The sequence below is a fragment of the Erithacus rubecula genome (genome assembly GCF_903797595.1).
Source record: "Erithacus rubecula genome assembly, chromosome: 3".
Classification (NCBI taxonomy): domain Eukaryota; kingdom Metazoa; phylum Chordata; class Aves; order Passeriformes; family Muscicapidae; genus Erithacus; species Erithacus rubecula.
The window spans coordinates 142,925,390-142,931,207 of NC_136689.1; the positions used below are offsets into that span (position 1 = coordinate 142,925,390).

The 5,818-nt window shown below is 39.6% G+C and overlaps 1 long non-coding RNA gene across 1 annotated transcript; it reads left to right on the plus strand.

Moving 5' to 3' along the window:
* Positions 1-3,939: 3,939 nt before the first annotated feature.
* On the plus strand, positions 3,940-4,826 carry LOC306799304. Its single transcript, XR_013773575.1, has 2 exons — positions 3,940-3,972; positions 4,577-4,826. It is a non-coding gene; the product is annotated as an uncharacterized lncRNA (long non-coding RNA).
* Positions 4,827-5,818: the final 992 nt, after the last annotated feature.

Genomic DNA, 5,818 nt, shown 5'->3' on the forward strand with positions numbered 1-5,818 from the left:
ATGATTTTGCAGAGCTATCTGCATTCAGTTTACGGGAAATTTCAAGATTCTGAGAGTAATGAGAAAGACAAAGTTTGCACTGAATAGTTAAATGAAATCTTGTCTTTATAGTAAGCAGTATAAGTAACATGTAAAATTAAAATAGCATCAAAATATTTCTTGTATTGCTTCTCACCAAGTGCTCACCAAGTACCAATTAAGGTCATATATCGTTTTCATGACCTGGACTGCTCTGCCTTTATGCATGAAAACTAGGACTGCATTGAGTGTAAAAACAAAAGCAGGTTCTGAGTCATGGCTCTTACCTGAATCTATGATGTACTTTCAGGTAGCTACACTTTTAGTTAAAGTGAATGTCAATGTGAAAATATTTTTACTGGATTAAATATCTTCTTCTCAGAGCTTTATAGACAAAGTAAGTTTTTGTCCTCTCTTGCATTCAGTGATTTGTACTACTGATCACCCTGGTGTAGCACTACAATCATGTGAAGTTCCAGGCTGCCTGGGAGAGCAGGCAGTTCAGCCTTTCTCCCTATCCTACACTCTCTGAATATATGGGAGGTTTTGGGGGAATGATGTGTGAAGGGAATGAGAAAGCAAGTGTTTATGAACACTTCAACATCCCTCCCTCCTTCATTTTCCCAGGCAGATTTTTTCATTCAAACTGAGACATCTGTCATACAAGTAGCTACATTTCATGTAGTCATTACAGCACTCACTATGCAGAGTACACATTTGACCAAAAGTGTCAATAGAATTTTGTATGATTTCAAGAGATGTAAATATCTATTTTAAGATTAAACTGTCTTGTAATCTTCTTTAAGTATCTTGTTTATCTCCCCAACAACCAGAATATGATCTTAGGGTCACTTGTTGGGCTAAGCACTTGCATTTGTAGATAAGCACACTTAGTCAGATGGGCTCCATCTCACTGGAAGCTGGAACCAGGGAAATCACTGTTCATCAACATGGGATGGATAGCTGCAAGATCTCTGCCTTAATTTGATATGACTACTCTTCTCCTTTGAGTTACACCTAAATTCCTTGAGTTACACCTAAAGGTTTTGCAGTCAATTAATTGCAGCCTTCAAGTAAGATAGAGAAGGACAATTTACAAGAGCATGTAATGGCTTCAATCTGAAAGAGAGTTTAGATTAGTTTTAGATTAAATATTAAGAAGAAAATCTTTACTCTGAGGGTGGTAAGACACTGGAACAGGTTTTCCAGAGAAGTTGAGAATGCCCCATCCCTGGAAATGTGCAGGGCTGGGCTGGATGGGGCTCTGAACAACCTGGTGTGGTGGGAGGTGTCCCTGCCCATGATGGGTGAATTTTAACTAGGTCTCTTCCAACCCAAGCCATTCTATGATTCTATGATTCTGTGATTTTATTATTCTATGATTCTGTGATTCTATGATTCTATGATTCTGTGATTTCATTATTCTATGATTCTATGATTATGATTCTATGATTCATTGCTCTATCTCTGTTTTTCCTGCAAACAATAAAATAGGTCTTTAGAAATCTTGCATTTGCGCCTGAAAATGTCAGTATGGGTGTGATTACAAAAGTATAATTTCGATGAAACTTAGTAGTTGCTTTACTAACCCAAATTTCTACACCAAGACATGTGGAGCTGAAGGCAGCATTAGGCAACCTTCTATTTCTGTCCAGTTCACTAATTCACAAGTATATTTGCAGTTCTGAAAGACATTTCCTCCTCTCAGTTATTAAGAAAAAAACAAAAATAAAGATTCCACAGTACTTCCATGTGGGTTGTTCATATCCAGCAGTATCTCTGGAGTTCCCTAACTGCAGCACCTTTGAAGAGTGAGAAGTAAAACAGTGTCTTCTGTAAAAAGTGTGTTCTGTAAAACAATTCTTTCCCCCCTCAGTGCACAAATAGAAGACTGAAATGAAATTAGCTCAGGTGATGGATAATATGCTATATACCCAAAATAAGGTGAGAATAATATGGTAAACCCCAAGAACTTTAAGAAGTAAGAAACTTATTAGGTTGGAAAAAAGATCTTATTTACCATTTTAAATAGCTGAAACACAGCAGAGGTACATATGCAAGGAATCATTTGTGCCGTGATCGGGAATAATGCCAAGAATAGCCACACTCCTACCCAATATGTATTTGGGAAATAAATAAGCCATTAAGGAGTTTGATTTTATGTGTGGTATTTACCACTTGTGGGTGTTCAAAGATCTAAGAATATGTAGATGTATGGGTTTGTGAGGCAAGGTTTTGAAGTGGTGGGGGCTGCAGGGGTGAATTCTCTGAAAAGATGCCAGAAGCCTTTCTTGAGTCTCATAGAGCCAAGGCTCCAAAACAGGCCCAGTGCTGGCCAAGGCTGAGCCCATCCCTGACAGGGCAGCCCTGGTGCAGCCCATGGACAGGCAGCTGTGCCTCTGCAGCCCAGGGAGGGCACAGGGGGCAGAATGAACCTGCAGCCCATGTAGCAGCCCCATGCTGGAGGAGATGGATGCCTTGGAGATGGCTGAGACCCCAAGGGAAACCCAGGCTGAAGCAGGCTCCTGGTAGGTCCTGTGGATCTGGGGAAAGAGGATCCCACACTGAAACAGCATTTTTAAAAGATTTTTTCAATAAATCTTACTCATCCAGGCATCCCTTAGTCACCACAGACAAGAAAGACCATCCCTCTTACACTCTGTCTTATAAATGGAAATGTTGATCTCATTATATTTTCTTACTATAAGCACAGCAAATAAATACAAAATTGCAAGAAGACCATCAAGAAAGAAAAGTGATGAAATTCAACAAAACTTAAAAGAAAGCTAATATAAGACCCTACAGTAGAATACAGGTTTTTTGATCACTGTATTCTTATCCTCACCTTATCCTTCTTGGCTTTTGCTTTAACAAATTCCTGCGTGAGTCCAGGTTTTCTCTGTTCTGCTCACATGTGGGATACCGGTGAAAGCCAGGGGAAAAGCAGCCTTGAAGCAGCTTGGATTTCTCATGCTGCTCGAGGAAAACATAAAAGAAAATAATTATAACAATAATTATGGACCTGCAGGGTGCGTGAGAAACATGATTGTTTTCATGAAAGCATGTTTACTAAGAGTGTCACCTCTCTTGCACCAATGAAATAATTTCTATCCTTGCTACCATGAACCAATCTATATAACTGTAGTGTTGCTTTAAATAAAAGGCTTTTTGCTTCTCCATTGCACGAAAAAGTTTGTTGCTATATTCTTTTCATCGCTCCCATAGCCCAAATACAACATCCACATACATGAGGAGCAGTGTCTGTCTGTAAGCTCAGAAGGTTGCTATGTTTAGTGCAAAGCAGCCATTATCTGAAATTGTAGTGCAAAAACTCTATCAGTACTTTCTTCAAGACAAAAGCCTGCAAATACTATCTTCAGCATCACTAACATACTAATATTATACCACACTTCTCCCACTCTATATTAAGACAGATATCACACATTTATTAAACACAGTAGGTGTTAAAAGGAGGTCTGGACAGGCTCATGCATTCACTTTAAACCTTTCTGGTTCCTACACCTTCAGCCTATATAAAAGCTTTTCAGACTTTGTTCCTTTCCTCTAAAAGCATGTTGATCTTTTAAGTTACTCCTCGAAATTTCAAGAGCTCCCAGGGAGCCAACACATATGCACAGTGATTCTGATGTTTGTTCCTATTCCACAAAAATCAGCCACAGATGTGCTCTTTTGTTTCCTTTGTGATGTTCAGATGAGCTAATCACACTCAGGAAGCTTTGTGAAGCTGTGCTGCTCTCCTCACAGCCTCCCTTTTGCAGAATTAGGTCTTTGAACACTTGAAGGTGGGCACAGATGGGATCCTAGGAAGATGCCTAAGCACCAAGGGGAACTATGTGCACAACTGACATCTTCAGAAGGGGCCAATTCTACAGACAGAAACTTAACTGGGCACTGACTTTTCATCCAGTACAGCTCCCTGGCAGCTAATCCCTAGTAAGTACCAACCATCACCATATGGAAACCAGAGGGAAGAGTTATGGAAACAAGCAGGATTATTTCATGATGATTCTGTTGACTGAGTCCACAGAAGGAATGTTCGAGAATTATGGATGCACTGAATGCTCATTTTGGGGTGTTGCTGCAGGGCCAAGGAGAGCACAGTTAATACAGGTATGTAGGAGTGAAGCAGAGGGTGAGAGCAGTGTGGTGGATGAGAGGCTGTGAGAGTTGGGGTTGTTCAGCTTGGGGAAGAGCAGGCTCCAAGGAGACCTTACTGCAGCTTTTCAGTACCTAAAGGGAGCTCACAAGAAAGCTAGAGAGGGATTTTTTTATGAGGCCATGGAGTAATAGGACAAGAGGGAATGGCTTTAAGAATAAATATCTGGTTTATACCAGATATTAGGAAGGGATTCTTTACAGGAGAGTGGTGAGGCACTGAAACAGATTGCTGTAGAAGCACTACATGTCCCATCTCTGGAGTGTTCAAGGCCAGCTTGGATGGGGTTTTAGCAGCCCAGTCTAGTGGAAGATGTACCAGGGGTGTTGAAAGAAGGTCCCTTCCAACCCAAACCATTCTATGATTTATGTTTCTTTGCAGGTGGAAGATGCAACCACTGCAGCACAAGTGACAGGATATCCTGAGAAAGTCCCTCACCAGCTGGAAACTTCTTAGACTGCTCCCTGCCTGTGCTCTGTGTCTGCATCTGCTGCAATGGGCTGGCTGTCCCTGAGCAGTGCAGCTCCACTGTCTGCACTGTTTAATTTGTGTTGTGCAGCAATTGCCACTCACAAATGATTGTGTGTGGTTCAGGAGCTATCTCAGACCCAGAATGAAATTTTTCATGCCACTCTGTTCCATATGCAAAGTGAAATTATGGTGTGTGGTTATCTCAAGAACAGCTACTTTAACAGATATAGCATTTTTTTCTCTTTCTAGTTGCTAGAGCTTCTGCAGAGAAAACTTCAGTGAGTCTATGAAAGGAATGCATTTGCTTTCTTGAAAGCCAGCCTACACCAGAAATACCCTTGTAAGTGAAAAATGTTAGTATCAACAAGTAAAATATTTACGTTCATATTTTAGCTTGCATTTGAAATATCTGCACTTTTTCATCTGAGTTTCACTGGAAAAAAAAATTGCAACATGTTCTCAATCCATTGATTTAGCTAATGAGATCATTGCCTCAGCCACAGATTTAGAACAACAACAAATGGCTATAAAATGATATCAATGGCTGGAGCAGATGTATGGAATGACCTTTTGGAGATTGCTTGAGGAAACCTTGTAAAATCTATTTTTGTTGGCTAAACCCATGTTTACTGCATAGCTAATGTTTTTTCACTGCCTTATGTGCAGTTAAAGACAGTAATTTGGTCTGACACCAGACATAACTTTTCATGCTTCATGGCAGCCCCCACCTAAGCTATTAATTTACCACCTGCTTAAATTCCTGAAGCAATGAGTTGTCAACAGCTTTTCTTTAGCTCTAAGACTGCTTTCAAACAGTCTTAAAAACCTTAAGAGAATGAAATATGTACAATATCCCAATGAATTTTTTCAAATTATTTCACAGAGTTCATAAGAAATTTTAAAGTTTAAGGTTGAGGATATTTAGCAAACTTCTGGGCATAGTTTCAGTCCAGTCTTTCACTATTATTATTTGTTCTGCATGCTTTAAATTCACATAAAGTAATATTACAGTAACTTGTTTAAATATGATGGCATAATTGGGCAGCTGCTTCTTGTAATCCCTTTGGAATTTTACTACGATAACTGATATTAAAAAAAAAAAGATTCAACATATCATGTCCTAAATATAAAAGTTTGCCTTTCAAAGTTAGT